Here is a 15,138-nt window from a genome sequence, read left to right on the forward strand (position 1 = left end):
TGACTGAGTGGGTGAGTGACTGACTGGGTGACTGACTGACTGACTGGGTGAGTGAGTGACTGGGTGGGTGAGTGACTGGGTGGGTGAGTGACTGGGTGGGTTGGTGAGTGACTGACTGGGTGGGTGAGTGACTGACTGGGTGGGTGAGTGACTGTCTGGGTGGGTGAGTGACTGTCTGGGTGGGTGAGTGACTGTCTGGGTGGGTGAGTGACTGTCTGGGTGGGTGAGTGACTGACTGGGTGGGTGAGTGAGTGACTGGGTGAGGGACTGACTGGGTGAGTGACTGACTGGGTGAGTGACTGACTGACTGACTGGTTGGGTGACTGACTGGGTGGGTGAGTGAGTGACTGGGTGAGTGAGTGACTAGGTGAGTGACTGACTGGGTGGGTGAGTGACTGACTGGGTGGGTGAGTGAGTGACTGGGTGAGGGACTGACTGGGTGAGTGAGTGACTGGGTGAGTGACTGACTGACTGACTGGTTGGGTGACTGACTGGGTGGGTGAGTGACTTGAGTGACTGACTGGGTGGGTGAGTAACTGACTGGGTGGGTGAGTGACTGTCTGGGTGGGTGAGTGACTGTCTGGGTGGGTGAGTGACTGACTGGGTGGGTGAGTGAGTGACTGGGTGAGGGACTGACTGGGTGAGTGACTGACTGGGTGAGGGACTGACTGGGTGAGTGACTGACTGACTGACTGGTTGGGTGACTGACTGGGTGGGTGAGTGAGTGACTAGGTGAGTGACTGACTGGGTGGGTGAGTGACTGTCTGGGTGGGTGAGTGACTGTCTGGGTGGGTGAGTGACTGTCTGGGTGGGTGAGTGACTGACTGGGTGGGTGAGTGAGTGACTGGGTGAGGGACTGACTGGGTGAGTGACTGACTGGGTGAGTGACTGACTGACTGACTGGTTGGGTGACTGACTGGGTGGGTGAGTGAGTGACTGGGTGAGTGAGTGACTAGGTGAGTGACTGACTGGGTGGGTGAGTGACTGACTGGGTGGGTGAGTGAGTGACTGGGTGAGGGACTGACTGGGTGAGTGACTGACTGGGTGAGTGACTGACTGACTGACTGGTTGGGTGACTGACTGGGTGGGTGAGTGACTGGGTGGGTGGGTGGGTGAGTGACTGGGTGGGTGGGTGAGTGACTGGGTGGGTGAGTGACTGTCTGGGTGGGTGAGTGACTGTCTGGGTGGGTGAGTGACTGTCTGGGTGGGTGAGTGACTGTCTGGGTGGGTGAGTGACTGTCTGGGTGGGTGAGTGACTGACTGGGTGGGTGAGTGACTGACTGGGTGAGTGAGTGACTTGGTTTGTGAGTGACTGACTGGGTGAGAGAGTGACTGACTGGGTGGGTGACTGACTGGGTGGGTGAGTGACTGACTGGGTGGGTGACTGACTGACTGACTGACTGGGTGGGTGAGTGTCTGACTGGGTGGGTGAGTGACTGACTTGGTGGGTGAGTGACTGACTGGGTGGGTGAGTGACTGGGTGGGTGAGTGACTAACTGGGTGGGTGAGTGACTGACTGGTTGGGTGGGTGACTGACTGGGTGGGTGAGTGACTGGGTGGGTGTGGGTGACTGGGTGGGTGAGTGACTTTGACTGGGTGACAGTGGGTGGGTAAGTGGGTGACAGTGCGTGTGTGGGAGAGGGTGGGTGACAGTGCGTGGGTGGGAGACAGTGGGTGACTTACCTTGACCGGGTGGTGGTTCCTGGCAGCAGACGGTTCCCCTCCTGGTACTGATATCCCCGTGGCATCTAGCTGAGGCAGGAGATGGGTTTGGGAAGTTGATGGGGGGGGGGGCAAGAGTGGCAGGCTGGGGCAGGAGACCCGCGCCGCGCTTCCCCTCCGTTCCTTGTTGTGAGCGAGGGGGGAGGAGCCTGGAGTTTGCGGCTGGTGCAGGAGGGCCGCGCCGTGCTTCCCCTGCGCCGCACTTCCCCTATGTCTGGGAGCTGGTGCAGGGCGGCGCACGTGGTGGTGTGATGGTGCGGCTCGGGATGTTGCGGTGAGACGGGGGTGGTATTTGTGCGGATGGGGAGGTTGCGGAGCGGGGGAGGGGTAGATGTACGTATCAGGCGTGAAAAGGGTGGTGCAGGCGTGAATAGGGTGGTGCGGGCATGAATAGGGTGGTGCGGGCACGAATAGGGTGGTGCCGACGGGAAGGCGGACATTTTGTGTGCGGAGCAGTAAAAGGGCGATATGCGGACATTGTGAGTGTTATGACAGGGTGGAGGCGGAATTTTTGTTTGCGGAGCGGCGAGAGGGTGATGGTTATGACGGGCACCGGGAGAGTCGTGTGTGTGTGTGTGTGTGTGTGTGTGTGTGGTCAGAGGCGCACGTGGTCACGGTGTGAGGAGAGTGTGCGTGTGTGTCTCTCCTCCCTGCCTGGCTCCTCCCTGCCTGGCCCACAGGCCAATGAGCTGTCCAGCAGACATACACACACAAACATTATTTGAGACTTAGATATATATAGATGTGTGAAGATGCATGAGTTAACTTTGCTCCAGAGGGGGGATATGGACTGTGCCTTGTTGCTCAAACACTCAAGTGTTTTGGTCAGCTAAAAGAAACCAGTTTATGGTAGATTAATTGATCTTTGCAGTCAGTCTGAGATAGATAAGAAGACCTGTAACTTGATTGGTTTAGAATAGGATTATCCCCTTGTGTACAGGGAATGCAGAATCTAAAATGTATATACTGTAAAGCCTGCACTCTTTTGGCAGAGTGTCTAATGGACAACTTTCGTTTATGATCATACTCAGTGCTGTACATGCAGGCAATAACCTTCTCATTATCAAATGAACTCATGTTTGTGAGTTTGCAAACATCGACAATGTACATATATCTTTATTTATATAGCACCATCCAGGTACTGTATATAGCTCTTCACACCAGTAATACATGTGACATAATATTATAACACATAGTGGGAATAAGCACCCCAGGCATTAAAGTAACCGTGGGAAAAGGAGTCCCTGTCCCGAAGAGCTCACAATCTAAGTGGTAAGTAGGGAGAACTCACAGATACATTAGGAGTGTGTTCTGTTAAGTGTGACTGCAAGAGGTTAAGGTCAGTGCCAATGAGATGTATAGAATCAGCCAGCGGAGCTACCCATATGCTTCGATAAAGAGGTGTGTTTTAAGAAAAATCCTAAAAATGGAGAGAGAGGGAGCTAATCGGATATTGAAGGGAAGGACATTCTGGGGGTGTGGGGCAGTGAGTGAGAAAGGTTTAAGACAGGAGAGGGCTTTAGATACAACAGGGGTAGACAGAAGACATACTTGAGCAGAATGCAAGAGTCGGGTAGGTTTATAGCAAGAACTTAAGGCTGCAATGTAAGGAAGGACAGAAGAGTGTATAGCCTTAAAAGAGAGAAGAAGAACTTTGTAAGTAATACAGAATTTAATAGGAAGCCAGGAGAGGGATTTCAGCAGGAGTGATGCTGAGACATATTTAGGAGAGAGTAAAGTGATTCTATCAGCATCTTTTAGGATAGATTGTAGGGGAGACAGGTGAGAGGCAGGAAGGCCGGACAGTAGAAGATTACAATAGTCGAGGCTTGCATGCTTGCATGGTGATACAGTAGCTGTGGGTTTTGCCTATTTGTTTACAGTGTGTGCACTGCTTTGTTTTTTCTGTAGAGCCAGAGGAGCTTACAGTTCTATCTCATGTTTACTCTGCTTCCACACCACTTGATCCCATGTGTCTCGTGGAGATTCTATGCTAAGAAGAGTATAGGGTTATATCTACATCGTAGATGGTAGCAGTGGCAGCATTGACGAAATATATATATATATTTTTTATTATTATTATTATTTTATATTTATATATGTGAATAGGGTTTAAACCCTATCAGTTTACATGTTTTAGTATCTCCCAGAAGTCTGTATGGCTCCTTTTTACTGTACTAGCTGAAAGCACCTGGCATTGCTTGGAAATTCTAAGGAACCAACTGCATCCCTCCCCTCCTCCTCTCACCCCTTCTCTCCCCCCCCCTAATCTTTCTCTCTCCCATCACTTTCCTTTAATACCTTATGATGTCCCCAATTCTTTCCCCCTATCTCCCATTCTTCAGCATTATAACCTTCTCTGCAAGTACCAACTTTCTTTCAGTCTTTCTTTCATTGTCTGCTTTCTGGGTAAACTTTATAGCTATCTGACTCTTTATCTGCCACCAGGCTATGTGCATTATGATGTCACCAGTATGATGTCACGTGCCAGATACATAGCCTACCTGGTAAATAACATGGAACCTAACGTTCCTAGCAACACCCCCTTTGGAGTATTTAGAGAGGAGCCAAACCATGACAATTCGTCTTATTTTGATACATAAAGTAATACCTCAAAGTTTGGATGTTCTAGGTCTTAGTAGTAGTTTGGGCGTGCATACAGTAATGAGACACACACAGACAAATATTCTGAAATATATATAAGAGAATCTGTTTTGTCTAAAATAACAATTCCCCCCTCCCTTGTCCACTGGTAACAGCATTTTTCATTACTCAATATCATTTTCTACCAGTTTCGGGAAAGTCTCTGAAAAGGTGCCTGTGCTTTTGCTTGGATGGAAGTTTGATTTATTTGGAAGGAAGGTGTGTTTATACTTCTCAGCATTATCTAATATTATTGGATTTTAACAGTTATCTCATTTCTAAGTTTCAAAAAGTAATGTTTAAGTGTTAATTGTCATATATTTTTTGTATATCTCTATAAGAACATGAGAAAGAGGAAAGAAAATCCTGTAGTTGTTGCGCACTAATAAGCAATAAATAAAAAGTAGTATGGATAATGTAGAAATGCTTAAAACCTCAACTTTAATGTCACTAACTTAAAATAAGTGGGTATGGCACAAATACACATACTGTGCAACATCCATAAGGTAGGGTTGCAACCATATCTAATGTGGATAGACATAGCAGTTTTAATTAAATAGTTATATAATTACATGGTAGATGAGGTTGAAAAAAGACATACCTGTATGTCCATCAAGTTCAACCTATGTTAAATTTAGATGACAGATACTTATCCTATATTTGTATTTACCGTAATTTGGTATTAATCATAATTGATGAGATCCCATTAATAGGTATATCCTTGATAAATGTTGCAGAGGCTGATTGTATTTTCAGAAACACCTGGTTATAAAATAAACAATAATGAATTCCTTATGACCCTGCTGAAGTATTTGATAGGTAGCGCTAACACCCTCTTAAGCCCTAAGATAATGCACAGCCCTAGAAGTTTGCATGTTCATCACTATCTGAGATTCGGTCACACCTTACCCTACTTTGTAACCTTCACCCACGTTTCGTAAATATTAAAATAACAACATACACTATCTTAGGCTAACTCCCTATTAGTGTCTCTGAGACTCCAGGCACTCCTGTTTAAAAGCAACATATTTAAAAAGATCCTCTATTCGAATGACTCTTTTACTCATTTATCAACATTCTTTAATTATTTTTCTCACGTGAAGCATGAATTTGATTCTAGAACCAAAATTAAACAGGTTTCCTAGCACTGCTGTACTGTAGATAATGCATGGGCATCCAATTCCTATAAGTATCATTTAAATCAGGGGAGCGAAAAAACTTTTGCTGCTGCGCCCACCTGTCTTGCCTGCCCCGGTGCTCGTGCTCCCCCACCCTCCTACCTTGCATCTGCGTCAAATGACGCTGCGGGGTCATGTGAAATCACATCACATGACCTGCGGCATCATTTGACGCGTGTGACATCACATTACCCTGCAGCGTCATTTGGAGCTGCATTGCCATGCCGACACATTACAGCGTCTGAATCACGGTAGGTTTGTAGTGTTGCAGAGGCCTCACGCGATCCCCCGGCATTTAATTTAAATGCCTTGGGGAAGAGCACGGGGCCCCTACAACAGCCTGCGCCCCCCCCCAGAAAAAACTCCCACCCCGTAGTTTGCGCACCCCTGATTTAAACAATGAGAACATGGAACAGGGCGTAAATCCTCTCAGTGGTTTTGTGTTGGAATATACACAGAAAAAATACAAATAAGGCAATAAAGTTAAAGAACAGTATCTCCAGAACTAATTTATATTTGATACACTCACAAGTGGCGTGCTGATTCCAGCTTTATGAGAATTACCCTTCTCTGTGGGTCTGTGTGGATGCAAATTCTTCCAGGTTCACCTCAAAAATAAGAGCTGAAAGTGCATAGTGCAATTCAACTTTACAAACAAAATAGGGGATAATACAGTTAAAAACTCACAAACAAATGAGGGTATCAGGCATGTGCAGATGCAGCTACTTGTATTTATCAGCTGATGCAGCATATGTACTGGTGAACAGCATGCCAAGAGTTGACCGTCCGCGGCACAGTGCTTGGCATGGGGGAATGGCCCATCAAGATTAACACAGCAGGTATCCCCGCTTCTGAATGGGACTCTCGCTATGTGAATCCTACCGGGCTGCATCAGTCTGTAAGAGACGTGCATTGAGGGTAGACAGAATCAGTCACTCTCCCTGCCCACCCCAGTACGACCAACCATGAGGCTACATTGGTAGGACACTCAGGAGAGGTCCAGAAGAGATCAACAAGCTGCTGGAACAGTACTGCTAGTCTGCTGTAGTGTGGATCCTCTCCAGCTGCAGCAACTCTCAAGAAATCCATCTGGTCTGCGTCAAACACAAAAACAGGACTGTACAGGAGCACAACTATTTTCTATTTGATAACCAATTCTTTCTCCAGACATGTGGCACCACCATGAACACCAGGTTCTGGCCAAGTTATACGAAACCTGTTGATGGGAGTGTGGGAGGATCAGTTTGTGTTTAACAACAATCCATTTGGTGAGAACCTGGACCTATGGTGGCGCTACATAGACGATATTATATTTGTATGGAGGGGTTACTTATTGGTTGTATGGAGTTATGCTTAACAACTTCTTGGTGTATTTGAATACTAATGATTTCAACTTATCGTTTACCTATAATTTGAGTAATGTGTTCATAGACTTTTTTAGATGTAATTCTATTTGTAGAAGAAGGGAAGGTAAATTAAAAAACTTTTTTTTCTTTTTTAAGTAGAAAGTAATAATGAAGTACTTAAATCTACACAATTTTCTACAGTATTCCCAGCGGACTATTTAGGTGCTTAAGTTATTTTGTACCAGGCACCGAATTTGGCCCCTGGTGCATTTAAAGAACAGAAGACTGAAAACAAGTGTCTAAATTGGCTTAAAGAAAAATCTAAAGGCGTATGAACATGGAATTAAAAAGACTGACCGATTACTTTCTAACAAGAAATTATATCGTATACAATACCGCTTCATTTGAACTGTAGAAGCACATATGTGGTTTATTTATTAGGATGTCCGTGCGACCTGCAATACAGTATGTAGGCCACACAATAAGACCACTTACAACTAGAATTCTTGAGCACGTTAGCGATATTGGAATAGGTCTAGAACCCTCTAGTGTGTTGCTACATTTAAATGATGCATAATTCCAATCCTAAAAGTCTACAATATAGATGGATTGATTCTGTTGCCAGAAATTGGGGAGGAGGCAAGAGGATCAGAGATTTGTCCCAAAAAGATTTTTTTTTGTATCTTTAAATTGAAAGCTTTTAGTCCCTATGAGTTAAATGTAGATATTGATCTCAACCCTTTTCTAATTTAAATATTTGCCTTTGAGTTCTGTTTTTCTTTTTCTTTCTCTTCCTTGATCTTAGATTGGTATTGACGATAAGGGTTGTGCTTTTCTTAGATTTCTATTAGATCTCCTGAGATTCAATTTTAAAAGGTTCATTTTGGATTAATGTTCATGTCGTATAGGGTATTATAGTTTGTAATTTGAAAAATGTTCTATCTCTGTAGCATTTGATTAAAACTCAAGTTTATGTGGAAGTTTCCCCCCGAAGTTAGATGCACTATTTAAAAAATTGTTCCGATCAGTCTGTGTTTTTGTATGTATTGGTTTTTAAACGTCTTCTTTGCTTGTGTAAATTGCTATATATTTATTTGGGATTTCATCTTTTGAAGGTTTTAATGAATTTTCAACTTCCATGCGGGGAGTTCTCTTAGAGTTAAGGTATTATCATTTATTTTTTAATTAATTTAATAAACAATGTTGTAGATGTAGTTTATAAGGTTTTGTACTACAATTTTTATTATAATCATGATGTTATGTGGGGTAATCAATTCTACTATTAATCAATTATAATGAATTCCTTTAAATTATCAGGGAAATCCTTTCTGTTGTTTAACAATTTGAGGCTTTTTATTTTATACTCTTTTGTGTTTTCTTCATTTGCAAAAGTTTAGCTCGATATAATATATTGATAAGCCTTGCAGCCCCCGCATTTATATGTGCCAAGAGTTTACACTGAGAGACAGTTCCTCCATACAGTCGTGTTTCCATTCTTGAAGTGGTTATCTACCCTAGAGTGAAAAAGGAGTCAACCCACTTATAACATGGATTTTAATAAGCAGTGATACTGGTTCAGCGTGATCTATACACTGGTGCAGATTTTTGACTCCAGGTTGCAGATATTCTACATACTTAGCAATAGTATTAGTAATTTACATTGTTTCTATATTTTCAATGAATACATATCTGAGTCATGAACTTGTTTGGTCTCTAATTGACACTTTATAACCAGTTTCTTATGCTTAATTTATGGTATTGTCTTGAGAAGAGATTTAAAGTGAAGATAATGTGTTCTTTTTCCCCCCCAACAGAACACTATGTAATGTTGCTTAATTATGTTGGATAAGAAGTCTTGTCATATTACCTTCAGTTTATAAATACATACTGTATTAGTATTAGTATAGTGTTATGTACTTTATTTTAGTTTTACATTTATATTGTTTTGTTTATAATACAAGTACATAGTTATTTTTTTACATTATTCTTAATTTTTTATGTTCACAGGATGTTAGATTAATTAACGATTTTGTGCACAGCTTGTTTGCAGGAATGCTACCTTTTTATTTTCTATGTTCGCAACTGGCGATGCTGGTATGCTAATTTCAGATGTATAAAAACTGCATTTCATTAACAGTGTGGTACAGCATCTTGACACAGGTCCATGTTAGGATTGAAATGTCGCTCTGTCCACCATTAAACACTATTTTTAACATTTGCAAAGCCCTGTGGAGTGCCGTTTTTTTCCCCTTTGGATCAGTTTGCCGTGATTACCCGTGCGGGGTGTAACCGTGCACCCGAAACATTTCAACAGAAGAAGTGAGTGCTCCCACTATCAAAGTTCCTCCAAAAGGATGTCCCAGTGTTTCTTATAGATAGAAGTTAAAGGTGATTTAGATAGAGGAGCCGTGGGTATTAATCCTGATTGCATATCTACGTCACGTGTCCACTTGTGTGCTGTTTGTGACAGGTGGTATATGGGACGGATTTAAAGGAGATGTTACTCATCTGAGAGACCTTTGCAAAGATGAAGGGTGGGGCAGCTTGTGAGCTGTGTATTAATCCTTGTCTTTTAGGGGAGATATTGTCCATTTGAGGGACCTTTGCGGAGGGGGGACCGCTTGTGAGTGGAGTATTAACCCTTGTCCCATATGTAGGTCACGTGCTCACAGGGGTGCCGTACGTGACACAGACCATAATGTTCCCACCCCTATCCTCCACAAAGACATGTTAATAATTACTCTATTTTGTAATCTATATTTTTATTTATTTATAAAATGTTTTACCAGGAACTAATACATTGAGAGTTACCTCTCGTTTTCAAGTATGTCCTGGGCACAGAGTTATAATGACAAATACATGGTTACAAATACATAGTTACAGTAAGTGAAAAGGGTTATACAGTACATTATATACAAGACATTGCATGCAGTTAAAGATAATATATATTATAGGCGTATGTAACAGTTACAGACCAGATTAAAATGTGAGACTTAGACTGGTGGCAGCCGTGAGAGTCTCCGGTAGACTGTTCCAGTTGTGAGGTGCACGGTAAGAGGAGGAGAGGCTGGATACTTTGTTGAGCCTTGGGACCATGAACAGTCTTTTGGAGTTAGATCTCAGATGACAAGTGCTGCATGTGGTAGGGGTGAGGAGTTTGTTCAGATAGATGGGTAGCTTGCCCAGAAAGTATTTGAAGGCAAGACAGCAAAGGTGAACTTTGCGCCTAAACTCAAGTGATGACCAATCTAGTTCTTTGAGCATTTCGCAGTGATGTGTGTTGTATTTGCATTGGAGGACAAAGCGGCATATTGAATTGTAGAGGGTATCAAGTTTGCCAAGGTGAGTTTGGGGTGTCGTGTCATATACTATGTCCCCATAGTCTATAATTGGCATCAGCATCTGCTGTGTGATGCGCTTTTTAACCAGCAGACGTGAGGATTTGTTGTGTATATAGTACATCTAGTTTGGCATAGGTTTTGGATATCAGGGTATCAATGTGAAACCCAAATGTTAAATGGAATCAAACCATAAGCCCAAATATTTGAAACTAGTAACAGGGGCAAGGATAGTATTAGAGATGGTTCTGATCTGTAGCTCCTTCATTGGAAGCTTTAGAAATGTAGCCTTGGTCTCAAATACCATTGTTACTGTCTTGTCAGAGTTTAAAAACAGTTTGTTTTAGGAAATCCAGTTTTCAAGTCTCAAAGTCAGATTGAAGTATGTGTCCAAGGTCGGAGAGTTTATGGCTGTGGGCATACAAGATTGTGTCATCTGCATACACTGGCGACACACTTTATTCGAGCTCGGCTAGTCCCACGAATTCGGGTATACCCGGGTGTATTGAGGTTTGTGACTGTTTTCTGCCCGAGTGCATTGGGTTATTTTCCAGGCAAGGATTGAAGCATTTTATTCCCGCTGGCTGCAATACTGCACAGTATATATATATATACTGCATTACAATTCATGAATTTATGCCATCTGGTAGACACGCGAAGCATTGCAGCCTATTAAATCCTAATCATTATTATTTAACAGATCAGCCACCCGTCAGCCAGGCATGAACCCAGGCTGGGAAGGCAAACGCAACGGGGCTTGTCAGAGGTGAGGAGCGGCGCATTCCAGGTATCTGCCAGGTACATACTGGGTATTTGCTCGAATAAAGTGTGTCGGTGCAGTACATGTGTATTGAAGCTTCCTTACAAGCTGTAGGAAGATCATTAATGAACACTGAGAAGAGTAGGGGCCCAGAACAGAGCCTTGTGGGATGCCACAGGTGATTTCCAAGTGTTTGGAGTTAGAGCCTGAGATGGACACATGTTGGGATCTACCTGATAGGTAGGAATTAAACCAGTGTAAAGCATGCTTCTCTATTCCAGAGCTCTGGAGTTTGTTAAGCAGGATAACATGATCAACAGTATCAAAAGCCTTTGCAAAATCTAGGAATATTGCACCAGTGAGTTGTCCCCATTCCATTCCACACTGGATTTCATTGCAAACTTTTAGGAGGGTAATTACCATGATGTTTTTGGGGCGAAAGCCAGATTGGAATTGGCTAGGGAAATTTGTCTTGGTATAGTAATCGTTTAATTGGGAGTGATCACATTTTTCCATGACTTTGGATAGTAATGGAAGAAGAGAGATTGGCCTGTACTTTGAGAAAGTGTTTTTATCCCAACTTTGAAGATTGGGACAACGCTGGCAGTTTTCCTGGTGTTAGGGATATGACCTGAAGACAAAATAGAATTAATTAGGGAAGCAAGCGGTTTGGCAATATCTGTAACCACACCTTTGTTTTAATAACTAATGTACATCGCCATGGATCAGGGCGCTATATAAATGTTGTTATACATAAATAAATGTGTCTTTTAATTCATTCCACCCATCAATTATGCTTAAAATAGATTATTCGGCAAACCTAGTGAACTTTGTAGATGCCATTGTAACACTGGAGATTGGCAAACTACACACATCTCTATACAAGAACCCCACTCTATAACAGCTTCCATCTCACTTATACAAAACGACCCATCATACACAGCAAGGGTATAAGCTTTCAGTGCATATGCTCTGACTTTAAAGACAGAAACAGATACCTCACACCTCTGACTGAATCATTCAGAGAGAAGGGACACAAGCAAAAGACTATTGCCACAACAATCACCACAACACTTAACGCTCCTCAAGAACACCTGCTCCAATACAAGAACAAAAAACAACCACAAGTGAAGCCTCCCATTCTTGCATTCTGGCAACTGCCAAACCCAGAAAACTTGATGACAAACTAAATGACGCTGTTAATGGCACAAAACCAGGCCACCACACATGTTGAAATCTTTGCAAACATATATGCCAATACCCACAGCCAGTCACAAACATAGAACATTCCGTGTTAAAGGATTATTCACACCCAGGAATGTGGTATATATGATTCAATGCAGAAAATGTGACCAACGATGCTACATTGCTGAAACCAGCCAAAAACGTTAAACCAGAGTGAACCTACACAGATACACAATAGCACACAATGAAGAAGGAAGATATTTCACTCCAGTGGAACATCACTTCTCAAAGCCAGATCATTCCATTAACTATCTACGAGATCGATTTAACATAAATTTGATTTCTTGTTTGATGATAAGTTGTTCAGAAAGTCCTCTTTTTAGAATTTCTTTTGGGGTTTTTTGGGTGCGTTATAGTGGGGTATTTTTCAAGTATTTTGTAGCACATTGTATCACTCCAGAGTTAGCTTTCCTATGCATACTTGTCTGTTTTTTGTAGTACAATATTTTATCCCTTATCAGATAGTTTAATTGTAATGTTTTCATTTCTTTTAGTTTTCAGGGTCTCACTCTCATGACTGTTCATATTGTTAATATTCTCTAACTACCTAGTGACTAGTTTGACAAACATATCTACATTAGTGCTCGTTTATACACCCGGGGTGAAACGACTTTTGGATTTAAAATTCGTGAATGCACTCTGACCTAGTGGTTTGTTTCTCTCCTCATGGAGGCTTATCAGGGAATTCTGATTTATCAGGGCTTGGTTATTTAAACTGTGCATGTCATAGTTATTCAAACGGGACTGTTGTATCCTCGTGAAATATTTATGGAGTAATAACTACCAAACAAATGTGTGTGATTTTCGTGCATTCAAAGTGATCTAAGCTGGAGGTGGGAGGGAAAGGCCTTTCTTCTGAACTTTTTTGTGATGTTAATTTAATATAGTGTCTGCTAATTGAATGATACATGTATCATCCTCTCTATCCGTGGTTATCGGTATCGTCCTTCTCTCTTGTTCCTGGGGTCATAATAGTCTCTTAGATTCATTCTGTCTGCAATAGCCCCTTCTGATCCTCCATGTCCTAAATCTGGGGCGTGGTGGGGCGGGAGGAAGTTGTCCTAGACCTAAAACATTGTTTTAGGGTGAAACATATCTGCAGAGGGTAGAGAATATGTCTCCATGTATTGTACCCCTGAAACCTTCTATTTGGTTTTATCTGTGATATTGTGAGTTCTATGTCAGACTCCCGTTCCATGGATTACTCGTCGTATGTTACAGGTCTAGATTTTTCATCATTATGAAATTTGTCAGTCCTGCCTTGTTTGTAGTCAAAACTATAACAACATACAGTAGGAAGCGCTCTAACAAAATAAAAGTCCAAACTTAGAAGAGATTAATGTGGGGCAGTTGCAGTTTGAAGAGTCGAATTGTTCCCAATTCCCAGCAGTGATAGAAGTTCAGAATAATTATTCTGAACTTCTATTGTTTGTAGTCAAGTGTGTTCCTTAAAAGTTTTTTTTGTTTTTTCTATCTTCAGTCACGTTTACAAACTTGTCCATATTTTACTTTAATTGTATTTCACATTCCTTGAACACTTCTTCTTTATTCCAGGTTTCAATTTCTGTTCATAGTTTACTATAGTAAGGCCTTTACTTATTGTCACGGTAGCTTGTTACAGGGTATAATATACACCAAATATCTGGGTTGAATTGAACACGACTTAGATATAATAAATATAGTTTATTCCTTAAAGAAGGAGAACACACAAGATGATACAAATAACAGACAAGAAATAGACACTTACTTAAAGGTTGGACAATGAAGCAATCAGGTACAGGATTGGCAATTCATTCAGCAATACAGGTTCAAATGAAGACATCACGAAAAGACACGAAAGACACTGGGCATAGAGCTTACACTCGTTTATATGGAGTTTCAGTCCTATACCCTGGCATTGAGTGCAAGTCATTGGAGGACAATTATCTGCACCCAATGCCTCCATGCCACCTCACTTGAGAGGCAAAGTAATACCTGCCCACCGGGTGGATATTATTCTAATCAGGGGCTTATTTCCCTAGCCCCCCTCCCACAAGACTGGCGTCTGAAAGTCTGCTTGGGACAGGAAAACCTTTGTCCCAAGGTGTGAAACACAACACTTATCATAAAGTACCCACGTCCTGCTTTCCTTTGTGCTAGCATACACAAGCAGGGTGGGCGGGGCCTTTGATCAGGGGGTTTATTGTAGACCACTTGTCTCCCCCCTGAGCATTAACATACCATATGGGCTCTAGCCTTCCCGGGCTTTTACCAGACCCAAAATACAATACATTCTTTAATATCTACACATATTAAAATAATCCGTTCTGTGGGTCTGAGCGGGCTGAAATTTGCCAGGTCCTCATGCCAGAGAACCCTTGCCATAGTGGCCAAATATTAGCCTTCCACGACCTCCAGAACCGGAGATACAAACATCAAGTTAAAATCCTCTATTAACTTTAATGCAGGATTCTCCGCTATAAGCTAAAAGAAATCTCTGCGAAGGCTCATGGGAATCGTAGTCCCGGCCAAGAGCCTCCTGTGATTGGCCCTGCTTCGCGCACTGTGTATTGCGCATGCACGAGGTTTCTGAGGGCCGCCGCGGCTTCCGCACTACGGCGCATGCGCGAACCTCGTGCAAAATGGCGGCACTCAACATCTGATGCTGCCGGGAGCCCCCGGCGACGCGCCCGCCCCCGCAGCTTCCCGACACTCAGTGGAGGTAAGTCGGGGGGAAGGGGAGGGAGGGAACCGGAGGACCTGGCTACACATAGTAGATGAGGTTGAAAAAAGACATGCGTCAATCAAGTTCAACCTATGCTAAAGTTAGATGACAGATACTTTATCCTATATCTATACTTGCTTATTGATCAAAAGGAAGGCAAACAAAAAACCCCAGTGACATATCATTCAATGATATCTTATAA

Source organism: Ascaphus truei, chromosome 21, assembly GCF_040206685.1.
Source record: "Ascaphus truei isolate aAscTru1 chromosome 21, aAscTru1.hap1, whole genome shotgun sequence".
NCBI classification, from domain to species: Eukaryota; Metazoa; Chordata; class Amphibia; order Anura; family Ascaphidae; genus Ascaphus; species Ascaphus truei.